The sequence below is a fragment of the Corvus moneduloides genome, chromosome 6 (genome assembly GCF_009650955.1).
Source record: "Corvus moneduloides isolate bCorMon1 chromosome 6, bCorMon1.pri, whole genome shotgun sequence".
Taxonomy (NCBI): Eukaryota; Metazoa; Chordata; class Aves; order Passeriformes; family Corvidae; genus Corvus; species Corvus moneduloides.
In genome coordinates this window covers 4075001-4092746 of record NC_045481.1, presented here as the reverse complement: position 1 = coordinate 4092746, position 17746 = coordinate 4075001, and the positions used below count along the sequence as shown (strand labels likewise).

The 17746-nt window shown below is 44.9% G+C and overlaps 1 long non-coding RNA gene across 9 annotated transcripts in view; it reads right to left on the bottom strand.

Moving 5' to 3' along the window:
- LOC116445636 overlaps positions 1-17746 on the bottom strand; it is a 101291-nt gene that overhangs the window by 12294 nt on the left and 71251 nt on the right. For 3 of the 9 annotated variants that reach the window (XR_004240839.1, XR_004240844.1, XR_004240845.1), the window contains 4 exons: positions 9899-10189; positions 4745-4922; positions 3063-3106; positions 1875-2058 (listed from right to left, as the gene is read on the bottom strand). This is a non-coding gene — a long non-coding RNA (uncharacterized LOC116445636). Of the gene's footprint in view, positions 1-1874; positions 2059-3031; positions 3107-4744; positions 4923-6610; positions 6777-9898; positions 10190-17746 lie in introns of all 9 variants that reach the window. The other 6 variants (XR_004240843.1, XR_004240846.1, XR_004240841.1 and 3 more) reach the window with 5 other exon arrangements.

The window sequence follows — 17746 nt, the reverse complement described above, 5'->3', positions numbered from 1 at the left end:
AACACACACAAAGTTCACTGCGGAATGGCAGAAGCGGTGGCAACTGCCGGCGTAAGGCTCAGGCTTATTGCTGCAAGCTTCAAAAAAGAAAAAAAGTCAGGGGGGAAAAAAAAAGATTGAATAGCATTAGGAAATAACAAATGGATATCAAGTACAACCCCTAGGGATTTAGAAAGTACTATGGCTTGCGCTCTCGAACACGAAAGTTTACAAAACATCTGTAAGAAATTGATTATCTTGAGGATTATACACACATTATTTTGAGGGCAGCCTCCTCCCCCCAAACCCCAGCTTTGCTCTTGAGTGTTTAACCCAAGGTGAAGGAGGCGGTTCTCCTCCAGGCAGAACCAGCTCCGGCACCTCCGCTCGTGCTCCATCATCCGCAAGGCCCGGGAGAGGCTATTTGTGCTTTGTGAGCTGCTGCCATTTTTTAATTCTCACTTCCGACCCCAATTAATCAACTTTAACCATGCAAAGAGATTTGTGGCACATTCAGTACAGCTTGCATAAATCTGTTTTGATTGAAAATGTGCGAATGGGAAAGAAAATAAGGAGGCGTTTTTTATGTTTTCTTTCTGTCCTGGGTGGATAGGGATGGATTCTTTTGCCAGCAGATGAAGCAAGTCAGGAGAGGACTTCTTCAAAGGCATGTTAGAATGCATTTTCACGGAAAAAAATAGCTCCATCCCTGGGGGAGAGTGGAGACTATGGGGAGATACAGTTTTTTCCTTCCCGACTAGTACCAGCCTTGGTTTGGGGACAGGTATTTGGGGCCACAATTGTCCATGTCTCTTATTGCACATTCAGATATTAGAAACTGCAGGAACAAGCCTCACATCAGCAATCTGCTCTCCTAGCAGGGTCCACTGGCTCCAAGAGGCCTCCTGTCACTGGATGAGAGGGCAGAATGAGGTTCTGCAAGATCTGCTGGACACCCTCTGAGGGTGTCATGGTTCAGGATCTCTCAGGCAGGAATGTTCTTATGTTTCCCATGAGCCATTCTTCCACCCAGTGCCCTTTCTCCCCACCAGGCTGTCCCAGGAATGTTTTGTAAAGACTTGCGTGAAATTAGGAGAGGATTTCAAGGTCATTTAAAGAGCAGAGTTTGCAAGGCTTACCCAAACCTTGGTTTGCTCATGGTTTTCCACTGTATCCCCTGGGTCACATCCAAGGTTTTTAAACAAAATTGTGTCAACTCCATAGTTAGAGGAGGATAATGGGGAAGGGAGTTGATCTGAGGGACTGTGATGCACAAGGAGTGACTTGTGCTCCAGAGGACCATTTCTAGTAAAGCTGGACTTGTTTAAACACATTCTGCATCTCAGCACAAGAAAACCAACCTGAAGGCACTGTGCTGTTACTATTCATCACTGTCTGCTTTCCATGGAAAATCAATAGGGATATCAGGGTTTAAAAACTCAGCTAAGCTATTTTATTGTATTTTATCTCATTCTTTCTGGAGAGGCAACTGGCTGAGCTCACATTTCTAACAACTGCTTGAGAATGAGTTTGGAAGACCCAGTAAAATGAATTTCCTTCACTGTCTCCTCCATGTACAGGAAAATTGCTCTTTGGGTCCCCTCTTAGCTGTGGTGTACCTGGTCCTCAGTGGAAAATACAGTTCAGATTCTGGTTTTTAGGGCAATGAATCTGTCAGGGAAAGAGAATGATTTTTGACTTCTCCTCTTCAGGCTTCCACACTCTCACAACACTTGTCCAGGCTTTTTATCAGGTGCAAACACCTGAGCCCCACAAGCCCTTCAGCTCTGGCACACACATTTTACATGTTCACTCGAGTGCCTGCACACAGACAAGTGTTGGAGCAGCTTCATCTCCCGCCCCTGTGGGCCCCAAGGCAGCACCCTGGGTATTACCTGCTCAGCTGCTCCACATGTGTTATTGGGGGTTGGAGCCTGCAAATGTTTCTTCACAGGAGCAGCATCACTCTTGTGACCAAGTCCTCCTCACACAGATCTTGCAGAGATGGGTTTTTATCACTCCACTCAGTCTCTTTACATTCACAGGGTTTTCTTTTGCACGGCTTGTTGGCTCATCCAGCTACAGAATAATGACAGTGAAATTGTTTTTAAAACCTCCTCAGTCCAAAACCTGGATTTTTAAGCTTGCTGCTCTAAATTCTGCAAGGAAACTATTCTCTTCTTGAAAAGGGTAACAGCCAGATTAGATTCTTGAGAGCTGAGGGGAATCATTCTTAATTAGAGAAAAAAGAACCAGGAAATCTTCCTGGGTTTTTTTCTGTCAGACTTTCCTCTTTGGAACACTATCCTCATTTGATAGAAATGTTTAACTGGTAGGAACCATGAGGCAAACTCCTGAATGACAGAGAGCTGAAGAAGGCACCATAAGCTGTTGTCCTTGAAACCAGTGGTGATTTTCCCTTTGACATCACAGGGCACACTATCCAGCATAGCCCAGGTCCAGACAGTTTTATTCTGCAGCCAGCAGTGATTCCTACTCAGAAAAGACAGAACTGTTCCCCAGAGGAGCTGTGCAGCATGGAGAAAACCTTGTACACGTTAAAGGCTGAACCACAGCCCCACCAGAGCCAGCATGAAGCCTCTCAGTGGTCCCAGCAAAGCAGAATTCCATCATCAGTGACCAGGCTGACCACACTGATGCAAATCTAGAGAAAATGTGGTTGAGCAAATCAGCTCTGACCCAGCCTTGAACCTATTTGAGCAGAGGGGGCTTTGCTCAGTTCATGGCACAAAAGTATTTATCCCTTCAGTCCTTCTCTGCTCTTGCTGTTGTACCCAGGAGAGAAAAGAGCTTCAGAGCATGAAGCAGCTTTTTGGGAGAGCTCCCTTCTGTGTGGGCAGTGCCTCCAGCTCCCCTGATAACAGAGAGGCATTCCTGCTGTGCTTCCTGCTTGTCCTTGCCATGACTCCTGCAAGCCAGATCTGCTCCTGTTCAGGCCACACGATACACAATAAAGCAAGAATAATTTCAGCAGTTTTTGCTGCCCTTGAGCTGAACCCAAAATACCCCACAGGTCTGACAAATGGGTCACCTGGCTGATGTCTGATCTGCAAGCAGTGTACCTTTGGCTGGGATGTCCTAGGAGCACGATGATGTGAAGTCAGGACTTTTGGGGGGAAGAAAGAGAGAAAGAGAAAAGAAAGAAAGAAAAATTTAAAAAAACAAGGATGGAAAGAAAAAAATCAAGGTATTACTGGCTAAAGACACAAGCACTGATTGGTAGGGAGTGTTTGAACCCATCCTCAAGGCCACACCACAGTTGCAGAAGGGCAGGAGAGACGGAGCTCTGTTCCGTGGGCACAGCAGGAGGAGAATCCCCAGGTCCCATTCCTCCATTCTCCCAACAACCCAAAAGACAAAGCCATACGAGGCTGTTTTCCACCCTCCACAAGGTGCTTTCTGGCTTGTGCCTCCATCTCTCTGCACACCCAAGACCTGCGAGAGACAGAGGTAATGCGTGACCCTGCTGCAGATGTGCTTCCTTCTCCCTTCCAGGAGTAAGGACCTTCAATCCCAGTGTGCTGAGCCTGTTGGGTAGGTGGGGGGAAAAATCCCCTCTGCTTAACCCAATTCCCTCAAGTCTCTGAGGAGCAGCAAACAGCAGCAGCCCCAAAGTGTGTGTGGGATCCAAGAAGCTTTCAGCTCAGCACAGCACGAGGGGGGGCTGGCTCAGCAATGAGTGTCCCTCCTTGGCTCCATCAGGCAATACAGCAAACAAGTCATGTCTCTTAGAAGAGGGAAAATCTATTTCAGAGCTCTCTCTTTTTTCTGTGTGGGTGCTTATCTCTGGTCACTGCTGTTCACCATGTAGAGAAGTCTCTGTGGCACGCATTTCTGAGAGGGCAAACTGTCTAAAATTAGCTGTTAGTTTAAAATAAGAGACTGTGCAGTTCTCCAGGGAGGGGCATTCATCCTCCAAAGGAAACTGTCAAGGATTGTTCAGGATTACTCTCCAGCTGTTCAGGACTGCTGCATTCTTTTAAATTATAATGTCAACATGTCGCAAATAATATGGAATGACAATGTCTAATTTCTGTCCTGTGAGGAATGAAAAGGAAGGGAAATTGCTAGCATACTAGATACACACCAGATTTGAAAGACCAGGTAACCTTTCTAGGTGGCTGTAGGAGAATAATTAGCCAAAACATTAACGCAAATGTAATCTTCTAGCTAGCCTCTGAAATCTAGAGGCGTTATATTAAGCATTCCAGACTAATGCTCTCCAGAATAGTTTGTGTTATCTCTGGGGCCAAGGGATGTAGCAGCTCCTCCACTGGTTGGATTCTTTATGTTGAGTAGCTGGAGGTTTATTTCCCAAAAGTGCTTGCTACCAGCACTGCTGGCTTTGAGGGAGGAATTTCAATGCCAAGTTGCATGAATTGCTTATGTGGAAGTGTCCAAGCCCAGGTTGGACAGGGCTTGGAGCAACCTGGGATAGTGGAAGGTGTCCCTGCCCATGGCAGGGGGTTGGAATAAGCTGACCTTTAAGGTCCCTTCCAACCCAATCCATTCCATGATTCCATGAATGTGGAAGAGGTCGTAGTTATTACTGACCTTCACACCCATGAGCAGCCCACTGTGAATTTATCCCCTCAAAAAACATGAAATATTTACTGACTGTGTGAGAACACAGGAAGTAATGAGGTTATTGCTGTTCATGGGCAGCTTGCATCACGTACATGCATATTCCATCTAAATTTTAATACAGACCACCAAGAGGAGGGAGGTTTTTAACAGATTTTACCTGGCTTTTTAGGTAGTTGTAGCTCTGAGGACTGAAGCAGACACCCAGCCTCGGTTATGAGGTGAATTTCTGGGACTCAGCTGAAGAACAGGCAATTCATGAAGTTGTGGTAACATTCCTTCAATCAGATGCCCACATCCAGAGCTTAAACATTCTCTCAAGCTCTCAGGATGGCTGCCTATAAAATATAAACAATGCAATATGAGCAAGAAGTGTCCCAAGGTACACATTTTAATGCTCACATTCTGTGCAATGCTGTATATTTTTCACGTTTAGTTAAAGAAATAAATGAAACAGAAAGAATCCAACATGTTTTGCATTCCCTTGCAACAGGAAGCTGCTTTGATAAAACCTACAAATGATCCATATTGATATTAACTTCTTCTTTTTTTTTTTTTTTGTAAACTTAATTTGAATTTAGAAAGTCTCTAAATGATAATTGAATCACAAGTCTGGATTAGGATTCTAGCAGCAACACTTGACTTGGTCAAAATCACTGTTATGAAGAGATGCAATTTTTACACAGTACTTCACATTGATTAAGTAATGTGCGAAAATGGAAAAAAAGCATTCGAATCTTAATCATAGTAATTTGCATGAAATAAAAGTCTCTGTCAAGGGAATGCACATTATAATAACTCCTGGGTGTTTTGGTTGCATCAGTGAGCAAAGAAGTTGCGTGCATTTTTTTTCTTGTCCTGATATGCGAGAATTTCCTCTATTTTTAGTGTACCTTTGATTATGTGAGAATTTAGAAATATGGTTTTGTAGTCAGTGAGAGACTGTGAGACAAACAGGTATTTTAAGAGCAGCCAGGGTTCCCAGCTGATCGGCAATGTGCATACCTGAACGGAGCACAGAACTGTAAACCAGGATGTTGTAAACATAGGGAACTCAGTTTGAAGCTAATTAAGGCTCATTTGGTTTCGACCTGCATCAAACAATAGCACTAAATCAGAAAAGCAGATGCATTTTGGAAGCTACTGAACTGAAGAACCTTATCTGGAGCCCAGTGGAGTCAGCAGAGACCTTCTCACTGACTTAAGTCAATCAAGCCTTAGAAATGTTGGCGTTTATTTACACAAATTGGTCTGGAGTAAAAGGGGTTTGAGAGGCAGTCCCCGCTCCGTTGGGTGCACACATCAGTGCTGCTCCGTGCTGTGCTGGCGGCACTGTTGTCTGTCACTGAAGCAGACCTTGGGCACATTTCCCTGGCCGGCGTGACCATTGTGCAACCTGTTTTATTTTAAAGAGTTGCTATTTCAAAAATCAATGGGCATCAGCTGCTAATTACAGAAAATCTATGCCTTGGCCCTTCAGCAGGTTTTGCGTTTTTCCCACTCACCCCCCTGCTTCTGCTACGGATTGGCAGCTCAGATCTGTAGCCATAAGTGATGATACCCCACACCAGACCCCTTTTTTACATCTTTGGGACTCTGAGCAGCCTGATCCAGTGGAAGGTGTCCCTGCCCGTGGCAGGGGCTTGGAACTGGATGGTCTTGAAGATCCCTTCCAACCCCAAACATTCCATGATTCTATGGTCCCTTCCAGTTCCCTCCAGGGTAGACTTTGCCATGTGGAGTTTCTGGTGAATGGTCTTTGCCCAATGACACCTGGATTCCCCCCACTGATCTGGAGATTAATCTGATGCTGATCTTCCGACAATGTAAGCAAATAGAGGGTTATTTAAAAAACACTTTCTGATTGGGAGCTCATTTGTCCCAGAAATGTGACTTTTGTGGGTGGGAGGTGTTTGTCCTGAATGAAAGTCTGAGAATTTGAACCTCTTCTTCATCCTCCAATAATCTTAAAGAAGGACAGGGGCTCTGCAGCATTTATGAACTGTCAAACAGCTGGGTGTTTTACCTTTCTTAGGGCTTTGCACTTGGTCCAAATGCTCCAGGCATGAGATTTTGCCATTTTCTCTTTCCTTTCTGCAAGCTGTGCTTATAACAGGGGGCAGGTTCAAAGACTGCTTTGGAGGAGGGCCTTTTTTTTTTTTTGAGGCATGCTGTATAAAATCTGTTGAGACCTGTGGAAGTCACGGTGATATCACTGCCTTGTATCAGGAGGGGTATTTAGTTATCCCCAGCCACAATATCATTTGGGTAATTGCTTCTTGCAGGGGATCAAGGCAGGTGTGGGAGGAAAAAAGTAATGAACAACTAAGCTTGGAAAGGAAACGTAGGTTGAAGTTTATCTCTTGTTGCTGAAGCTGCCAGTTAAGCTGGGAGCAGGAGGGGGGCTTGTTTGGGATTTATTCTGGGGGAGAGAGGCACTGCTGTCTTCAGAGTGAGATGAGATCAAGTTCTGCCTGCAATGCCTCTTACATGTTGTAGTTGCAGGCCAGGAGATTTTTTTACATCAAAATAAAGGAATGGATGGACCTGCACTTATAAGAGAGTTGGCATTCCTACAACAAGCATGTAGGTTGATAAGGATTTTCTTTATTCTTTTCAAAAATAACCTTTCCTGTGAAATGCAAGCTCAAGAACATTATCGGTTACATAGAGAAATCACATGAAAGGCTGCATTACAATAATGAAGAAAAGAGATTCTGAGACGAGAGCAGCAGCAAAGGTCCTCGGTGCCTCCTTGGCTTCAGCTGCTCCTTCTCCACACAGCTGAGGGTTTCAAACCTTGGGTTTTGGCAAAATCCCGCTTGAGAGGGGAAATTGGTGCACACAAACCACCCACCAGGCGTGATACTGGGATCCCATCCTGCTTCGCCCAGGGAGTATCCAATGTGTGGGGGCAGCCTCAGGGTGTGGGAGATGTGTTATGGTAATGGGGGTATCTCAGTTTATGGGCTGAGGGGCATGATCATTTGCCATCCTGTGTTCTTCTTAATTTGGGAACGTGCCCCATATCAGAGGGTATTGATGGGGTGAGGACCACATCCCAGGTCCTGCAAATGCAGCCTCGGTGCTTTAACGAAGGGGAGTCAAACCTACTGCTCTCAGAAACCATCCTAAAGAAAGGGGAAGAAGAAATTCATAAGAAGTAATCCTATTAATTAATGCCCAAATCCTGGTCCCTGTGCACAGCCTGTGGAAATGCTGTGTGTGTGAGGGAGAGGAGGCAGAGGAAGGGAAGGGAACACCACCTTCCTCCTCCTCCTCCTCCTGCTTTCTGGGCTGCTAGCTCTGCTCTGCCCAAAGTAGTCCCAGCAACTCCCACCAAGTGCCACCCAGCTCAGAGCTTTGTGTCTGGCCCCAGGTTGTCCTTGCAGGACTGTGGTCACGAGCACACAAGAAATCAGGGTGAGAAAATAGTGTTTTCTCTTCCCAAGGCAGTGATGAAGGTATTTTGTGTGTCCGTATGGAGAGGGGCAGCTACCTCATGAGACCCTCCCAGCCCGGCATCCTGATGTCCTCTTTGGGCATTGGGATCCTGATATATTTCAGGGGACAATCCAGATGCACCAAGTCAGGAAGTGTGGAACACAATACTATCTGTATGCCTGAGATGGTCTGAGGACATTGGGAGTACATGGAGTAGGAAGGATTCTGGCTTTGCAGAGCCCAGTTAGAATCCTGGTGGCAAGAGGTCTAGGAGAAATGTGTTAAAGTGGCTAAGACTCCCTCTTCAACTGCTCCCTAAAGCCTGAAGAGTGGGCAAGGCTTTCCAAGTGGAGAGTCCTTTGCTCTGGAAGTGATATCTTCTGGTGAGTCGTCAAAACTCTTCTCTGACTCCAGGTACAAGTCTTGTTTCCACAAACAGTGCTGAACTGTGCCTTTTCCCTCAACAACTGCAGTCTTAAAATCTGCAGCCCAATTTCAACCAATTTGATGGAGGAGCACAAGGGCTGCTCAATTTTTCTAAATATTTAGTAATTTTCCAGTTGGGAATGTCTGTGCTGAACTCATGGAGAACACAAAAGGAAGGAAAACACACAGAAGGTGTGTTGGGAAGGGACTGGGGACTGGGGGTATCAGTCTGTAGGAATCCCACGTCATCAGTTCCCAGGCTGGGAAAAGAGCTTCTTTGAACGGTTTTCCTTTAATTGCAGATGATTTCCACAAGTCCTCATTTGCTGGAAGTTCAGAATATGATCTTTAACAATCAGGAACCATTCCCATGCAAGGAAAGGTTTAGACTCCCAGCTCTGCAATGCTGCCCTGCTAAGGAAGTGTAGCGATGAGCAATAGTGGTAATAAATAAATTACCCAGAGAATTTAAAATCAGCTGTGAAAGCAGCTACCCTTGGATGGAAACACATTTATGGAACCTGCCCCTGGTGCAGGAAGCAGCAAACACAGAGAGTGACAGGTGATATTTGGCTTTTGAGCACATATTTCAGAGAGCTGCACTTCCCATTCATAGGAGCCATCCTTTCTTTTGAGCTCCACTTTCTGTTCTTCTTATTAATCCACAGATTCTTCCCTTTGCTAAACCAGGAATTCAGGGCAGATCCCTGGAGAATTGCTCAAGTCTTGGATCCCCAAGCCCGTTCAGGCTGTAGGATGCCACAAGAGCAGTGTGATCCTTGCAGGGTTTTTAGCAACATCCCTTCTTCTAACCCTGCTTGAGCAGCTCTGTTTTTAAGGGGTGCAGGAACTGGTATTAAGTTATTCTGAAGCATCATTAGCTCTATTTACTGAGCCTTTAGATGTGTGAGTGACTGCAAACATCTGGAACGAGCAGGTGGAATTCCACTGTACTTGCTGTATACATTTCTACTTTAATGGTGTTTGGCTTCTCTTTTAATTGAACAACAATTCTTCCCGCAGACCCAAATGTTACTACAGGCATGTCTGAATTTAATTTGACTGGCAGTGAGTTAAAAATTATTATTTCAGAGGAATTTTTGATGTTAACTAATGAGGCATCCTTTCCTGTACATATTCCTGCCATTTCAGGCTGCTTCCCCGAGGAAGCAGAGGCTCTACAGTACCATTGTCCATCTGGCAGATTGTCCTAGACACTTTTGACCTTGCTGGTGAGCAGGCTGGGGCCAGGCTGTGGTGGATGTGGTGCAGTGGAGAGGTGGAAGACACATAACTATTCACAGGGCACCTGCTGCTGAGCTGGGCTGTAGCCCCAAGCACCTCTTGTTGCTGCCTGGCTTTGCTGTGCAAGGTCAGCCACATCTGGTGGGCAAAACTGCGGACATGGAGTCTCATCTGAGTGGCTGAAACCAACAGGACTCACCCAATCCTACTCCACAACAGAGCTTTTTGGTCTGTGGGAACCTCCACTTTTACAACTCTTTCACCTGGTGAGCTTTTGACTTGAGCCTGATGATTCATCCGAGGTGAAAGTCCTGGTCCTGTGGCTGTTGGCTCCCAGTTCTTTCTCTGCTTGACTTCATGTCAGTGGGGAAGAGCAGTAATTCCCTGCTCCATGCTGGAGCAGATGTGTCCAAGCTCTCATCTTGTTCATCACCACCCCGTAGCTGGACCAGAGCACTTCTGGACCCTTCCACTTTCAAGCAGGACAGCACTGGGAAGGGAAACATTATTTTCAGCTTAAATAGGAGGAGAGCAGCAGCCATCAGTCTCCTTGAGGTGAGTTATTCAGGCTGCCTCCTGCCCTTTGAGGCCTCTTCCCGTTGGGGTCCCTTCCCCCCTGCCATGTGGTCCTGGGAGAGGGGCCCTGGGGGGAGACACGGGGTTTCCCTGGTCAGCCTCGTTCCCCATCGGTTGGTTTGTGTTCCCCTGCACGGGCAAGGACCCTCGGGTCCTGTGATTGAGCAGTTCCTTGGCAGAGCCCCGGCCATGCGGCTGGGGAAATAAACATCTCTGAAGCATCTACCAAGAATCAGTCCATATATATTTCTTTTCCACTGGCCTCGTTGAGGCCACGTACATGTGTTGCAGTATCCCCACTGTAACATCTTCCCAGGCACCTTCAGCAATTCTGCAGGAGCAGGAGTTGTCTGATTTACACGAATCACCTTTGCTGTTTTTCACAAATTTACCAGTCTGCAAAATTCTGTCTCAGAAAGATGGGGAGAGAATTTTTGCAAGAGTATGGAGGGATGGGACAAGGGGGAATGGCTTCAGAGTGAAGGGTAGGTTTAGGTTAAATATCAGAAAGACATTCTTCCCTGTGAGAGTGGGGAGGCCCTGGTAGAGGTTGCCCAGAGAAGCTGTGGCTGCCCCATCCCTGGAAAGGTTCGAGGTTGGATGGAGCTTGGAGAAACAAGGTCTAGTGGAACCCCATGGCTGGAGGTAGGAACCAGATGATCTTTAAGGTCCCTTCTGTGCTCCTACGACTGTATAATACATTCATTTTTACCACTTGCAGTTATTGCGGGTTTTTATCATAGCTAGTAAAAAAATCAGGAAAATGATCACAGTTTCCAGTCATGTGGTGGCTGTTGCCCACCATCACCTCTTCCCCATGTAGGTGAAGGTTGGGCTAAAGGAGAAGGAATTCAGACATCCCACTGGTGTTTTTAGCATCCCCCCTGAGGAATTCTCATTAAATGTGTGGCACATCTGATGAGGCCACTGGGAGGATGCTGTCCCTCGTGCTCATGGAATGCCATAGGATATCTGGGAATCCTTTCCTCCTTTTCAGCCAAGTGTCCCTGCTAATATCAACCCCCTCAAGGTGCTGCAATGGCTGATTAAGTCATCCTTGTCAACTGCCTTCTGATCATCAGGAGATCCAAAATATTAATTGCTGGTGTGATAATGAGAAGTTAGGATGCAATGGGAAATGCAGATCTCTGCACCTGTTTGCTTAACTGGATTTCCACTGTTCAACAAAACCCACCCATACATGCTGGGGAAAGTACAAATTTTCTTGCTACAAACAACTCACTCCAGTAATTTTTGCCATTTGGAGGAAACTATTATTTTTCATACATATTTCTTATCTTTATAATTGATTTTTTAATATTAAATTGCAAGTTTTGCCATTACCTTAACTGTGACTTTATTTATTTTGTGATGGTAGATTCTTAAAATGGACTGTGTCCTTCCAAATCCACTTTCCTTATTCCACCCCTGCATACATATCTCAGTTACTATTTCTTGTGTCAAGATAAGACCAGCTCTGATTTGCAGTTGAAGGTTGCTCCTTGTTTCACCCCAAGGATTTAGCTGGAATTCCTCACATGGTGGTACCCAAATAACTCATTGCTCCTCAGAGATAGGTCCTGCTCAGTTCCTCCTTGACCTCTACAGCTTCAAGCATCTCTCAGGTCTAGTGAATATTGAACTATTTATACAAAATAAATGGTGTTTTGAGCCTGAGCTGGAAGATCTCTACCTCCAAGGCAGTAGATGGGTAATCAGCGTGTTCAGCTGCTTGGGGAGACCCAGATTTGTGTCTTTCTGCTGAGTATTTGAGTCTGGTCCCTCCCTAGCTGAAGCCAAGAGGGATCAGTTTCTCTCCAGAACAAAACAGAATCACAGAATCTGCTGAGCTGGGACTCACAAGGATCACCGAGTCCAACTCCTGGCCCTGCACAGGACCATCCCCAAGGGTCACACCATGGGCTCAAGAATGTTGTCCAAACACCACAAAACATTGAGAAAAAAGTTAAAAATGTGAAAGAAAGGTGCTGAATATCGTACAAGGATGGAGCAGAGTGGGGCTGCCAGGCCGATCCGAGCAGGCTGTGCCGTGTGTCCCTCCTTTCCCACGCTGCATTCCCAGCGGGCCCCCTCCAGCATCCACACCTGCTCCCACCACACACCGGAGCCTCCTGGCCTGGGCGGTGGTTTTGTGTTTGCACAAAAAAAGGTGAGCAATTACTAAGCCACACCTCCGCACACAGCTTCTCATGCCTCTAAAGTTTCTAAAGCCCCGAGTATCGGGTTCCCAAAATCACTGCTGCCCGGGAGGGAGGTGTTGCACAGGCTGCACGGATTTTGGGAACCCGACGGCAGAGCTGGGCTGCTCTATGCTACTTTTGAACTATTATGTTATTCGGACTTCTTTTTCCACTTTCTAACCTAGTTTTTAAAGAATATTTTAAAGACAGTCTTTGTTTTTAAGGGCATTAACTATGGTGCTTTTTGCTTGCCGTTTGATTTTAATGGCATCCTTTGCCTGTCTTTTTCTTTCTTTCTTTCTCTCTTTCTCTTTCTTTCTTTCTTTCTCTCTCTCTTTCTCTCTCTTTCTTTTTTCCTTCCTTCCTTCCTTCCTTCCTTCCTTCCTTCCTTCCTTCCTTCCTTCCTTCCTTCCTTCCTTCCTTCCTTCCTTCCTTCCTTCCTTCCTTCCTTCCTTCCTTCCTTCCTTCCTTCCTTCCTTCCTTCCTTCCTTCCTTCCTTCCTTCCTTCCTTCCTTCCTTCCTTCCTTCCTTCCTTCCTTCCTTCCTTCCTTCCTTCCTTCCTTCCTTCCTTCCTTCCTTCCTTCCTTCCTTCCTTCCTTCCTTCCTTCCTTCCTTCCTTCCTTCCTTCCTTCCTTCCTTCCTTCCTTCCTTCCTTCCTTCCTTCCTTCCTTCCTTCCTTCCTTCCTTCCTTCCTTCCTTCCTTCCTTCCTTCCTTCCTTCCTTCCTTCCTTCCTTCCTTCCTTCCTTCCTTCCTTCCTTCCTTCCTTCCTTCCTTCCTTCCTTCCTTCCTTCCTTCCTTCCTTCCTTCCTTCCTTCCTTCCTTCCTTCCTTCCTTCCTTCCTTCCTTCCTTCCTTCCTTCCTTCCTTCCTTCCTTCCTTCCTTCCTTCCTTCCTTCCTTCCTTCCTTCCTTCCTTCCTTCCTTCCTTCCTTCCTTCCTTCCTTCCTTCCTTCCTTCCTTCCTTCCTTCCTTCCTTCCTTCCTTCCTTCCTTCCTTCCTTCCTTCCTTCCTTCCTTCCTTCCTTCCTTCCTTCCTTCCTTCCTTCCTTCCTTCCTTCCTTCCTTCCTTCCTTCCTTCCTTCCTTCCTTCCTTCCTTCCTTCCTTCCTTCCTTCCTTCCTTCCTTCCTTCCTTCCTTCCTTCCTTCCTTCCTTCCTTCCTTCCTTCCTTCCTTCCTTCCTTCCTTCCTTCCTTCCTTCCTTCCTTCCTTCCTTCCTTCCTTCCTTCCTTCCTTCCTTCCTTCCTTCCTTCCTTCCTTCCTTCCTTCCTTCCTTCCTTCCTTCCTTCCTTCCTTCCTTCCTTCCTTCCTTCCTTCCTTCCTTCCTTCCTTCCTTCCTTCCTTCCTTCCTTCCTTCCTTCCTCTTTCTCTCACTTTTACCCATGTTTTAATGCAAAACAGGCCCTTTCCTACTAACAGCAGCTGACATCTGGTTTTCCATCCCTCTGAACCCAGCAGGGCTGCTGCTCCAAGACTCAGCTGGTTGGAAACCTATAGGCAGCAAACATTTACATTCAGCATATCTAACATCATCTGGGACTTAAACCCAGAATGCTGGTGATGCATAGAGATAGATATTTAGTCACATCAAAGCTATTTGCTAATTGCAGACACTCCATTCTTGTTTAATGTTTCATGTGCAAGATTAGTTGGTTGATTTAATTGGTTCAGCAAAACTTATGTTTTAAGGCAAAACATTAGTTAAGATGTAATGTATTCCCTTATGGAAAATTCCCATAAAATTGAGTACATCAGTTTGTGCTCTGTAATTCTGGTTTTGATGCTGTAGTCTGTCTGCCTATAGAACTGAATAAAAACTCCATTTTTTTTATTGGAACTCTACCATTTAATACCAATCCAGCGAGGTATTAAGTTTTGTAGGATTGTTATAGACAAAAAGTCATATGACAGGGTTATAATTGTTGTCTAGAGTATGTTTTAGTTGGGTCGGTATTATATAAATTGGTTTGTAATATATGAATGGATTTGTAATTTAAACTGATACAGAAAAGGAATAAAAAGGGATGCTAGGGTGCAATGCATATAATTCGTATGAAGTCCATGTCCAGAACTGCATGTCTACAGGAATATTTCAAATTTCTGCGCAAATATATCTGTTCATACGTGTCTGAGTGACACAGGATCAATGTAAACATCTACATGTGCGTCCCGTTTATGTTCACAGACAAAACCTGCTGGTGCAATACAGGTTGCACAGGAGGTTCATCCAGACTCAGCGTTTCACCAGAAAACACCCCAAGTCTTTGCCAAGCTTCCCAGCAGCTCTGCCCAGGCTTCAGGGAAGAGCCAAATTTTAGATCCTTGGCCCACATGAGGGAGGACAAATAATTCAACCCCAGCACTGGAGTCAACCATGAGCATTGGGAACCCACAGATGAACTCCCCTAGAATGGTCAGGGATTTCCATTATGCATTTTTTCCTGAAAAGCTTCAAGAGATTCTGAACTCATTTTGCTGCTAAAGGAACATTTTTGAAGCCCAAACCCTCAGTATGTTTCCATGTCTCTATATGAATATTAAAATGTTGAGTACATGGACCACCAAAAGTTTGTTTAGCTTGAAGTTAGAGATTTGTTTTGCTTAGAATTGAGTCTCTTGATATTTGGCTGATCTCTTTGTACTGGCTTTTATCTTAATTGCTTTTTAAGCTATAATTATGGTGCCACATCCACATGGCTGTAACACCACTGTAGTTTAAGTTGAGCGTATTTCTATTGCAACTTCTATTTTTAAGTGTTTGGTTTTTTTAATTCAGATGTGAAATTTACATACTGCAGCCATGAAACTTAGCAAACAAAGTCTAAGCAGGGGGAAAATCCTTTTTTTATGATGTTTGAGAAAATAAAATAATTTTCTGAATATTTAAATAGAGGCAAAAAAAAATTAAATTAGTTCTCTCCAGTGCTGCAATTAAGAAAGAGGAAATATGCTCCATTTAAATATCCAGCTGAAATTCTGCATGCCATTACCCCATAAATAGAGACTTACACATTTTAATGTGTGTATACCAAAGCCATATTGACACTGCAGACTATCATTGCTCCTTAAGGAAATGTCATGGGCTTTCCTTTCTTGTTTGAACGAGCTGTGAATTTATAATTCTTCCAGCCAGTTGGTTTTAATAAGGTATCACTCCGTTATTCACATTTAAACCGTTCTCTAAGTACCTATTTAAAGACTAAACCACATCAATCCATTAGGCCACTAACGCAGCCCAGCTTTTAAAAGGTCCACGCAGGGCTGTTAGCACAGTGTCCTGCCAGCCCTAATCCCCCTCCCTGCAGAAACATTCCTTCTTTTTCTTCGTTTGGGAGAAAGAGAATGTCAAGCCACTGTTTCATGGCATCCCTTTCTGCACACAGACTAAGGAAATAACATCAGGGCTGTCCAGGGTGGGTGAAAGAGGGAGGCACTGCTTCCACCTGCCCACCTCATCCATGTTATTAATCCCACTAGGGCATATGCCGAATTTCTGCAGCATTCTGGGAGTAAATTGAGATTTATCCATCTACAGGCCTTGGGGATGGCTTCTTGCCCCCTTATCATGTGAGAATAATACCATACTATGCAAAAGAAGATTGTTTACATACAAACACACTTAATACTGGATTTCTCTGGGTGCTCCTGTCCCAATCTTATCAAAAAAGGGAGATCTGTTGTGTTGGGCTCCTGTCTTATTGGGGGACAGATCAGTTGTAAGCAAACAAAAGTTATTCCTATTTTTAGCCTTCTCACTGCGCTAATTTTAGGTCATTTTACAAGGGCCAAAGGCAAAGTTCCTGGTAGACTTTTTTTTTTTTTTCCTTTAAACTATGCAAAAAAAAAAAAAAAAAAAACCAAAAAAAACCAAAAAACAACAAATATCCCAGGCTGCAGAAGTGACCGGGAAAACTCTCGCTGCACGCAATCTGTTCGGAGCGAGATGAGAACAAATTCGCCACCGCTCTGTTTTCCTTCCATCAGAAAATCCCTCTGAGCAGGTGTTTACTCCCCCCCCCAGCCATTATTTTCTGCTCCTTTTCTGTGTAAATAACGTGCCTTTCTGTGGAGGGAAAAGGTGCCTTTCCCTGCAGTCGCAGCTCTGGGCAGCATGAAAAGCTCCCCCTCCCGACCCCCCATGGCTGGGGACACTTTCCCCAGCTCCTCCCGCTGCCGCCACAGCAGATGACGAGGACCTGAAGCCTTCCCAACAATGTATTGCCCGAGATGCTGCCACTCCATAACTCTCCCAGCCATTTCCAGCCCCTCAATATTCCCCCTCCCGCCACCACTGCCACCCCAAGCACCTCCTTTGTGCTCCATTCAAGGTTTTTCTGAAGTGAGACAATCTTTCCCATTTTTTTGTCTTCTGTCTGCATCAAAGTTAGGACTTTGTTAGGGATTCGTGCTATCGGCATCTGTTACCTCTTTTTCTCAGGGGCTAAGGAGGAGGCTGCTGTAAGGCTGAAAAAGGCTCTCATTCAGCCTGCAATTGCTTCTCTTTGCTTTCCTGTCACACTGTCAACCTCAATCAGAAGGCAATGAAAGTGATACAGAAGCAAAGCTTTGCTGCCTCCTCCTAGAACAAAGAGCGTCCCATAGCCTAGTACAGATTTCACATCCAATTTAACTCTTTGGAAAAGGATTTCAGGAAATACATAGTCAAGAGTTGAAAAAATGGAGTTGGGTCTACTATAAAGGCTAAAAGTATTATCCTGGCTTAGATAAGCTACAAAGATAGGTTGATACTATTTTCTAGCATAAACCACATTAGCTGGCATTACACATTGAGCTTTCTTTACTCGTTAAGTTGCAAGGAGATTTGAGAGGAATTTAGCAGCTACATAAAATGACTCTTTCATGATTCTAGCTTTAACAGTCATTTTAGTTGTACAAGGTGCATGAATAGCAAGGACCTAAATCATGTTGTTTAACAAATCTGGTATTAGAGGGTTAGTCTCAGTTTACTTATTAAGAATTTAGTTGAGTAAAGGATTTTAGGACTCAGTTCTTTGTGTGGATGACAATGAAACAGGCCAGGACTTGTATTTTTGGGAACCTAAATCAGCTACACATGTTTGAACTATGCTTTTGGGCCTATAATTGCTCTTTTGCCTGGAGAATATTTTTCTGTTTGGATTCACACTAAAAAATAAGGCTCATTGGGCAGGTTGTAGAGTAATGAGGTATTTCTCTGGGTTATGTCAAGGCAATATTTCTCAAATTTACAATAAGCTTAAGAGTCCTCTACTCCCCTTTGCCTTCAAACACAGAG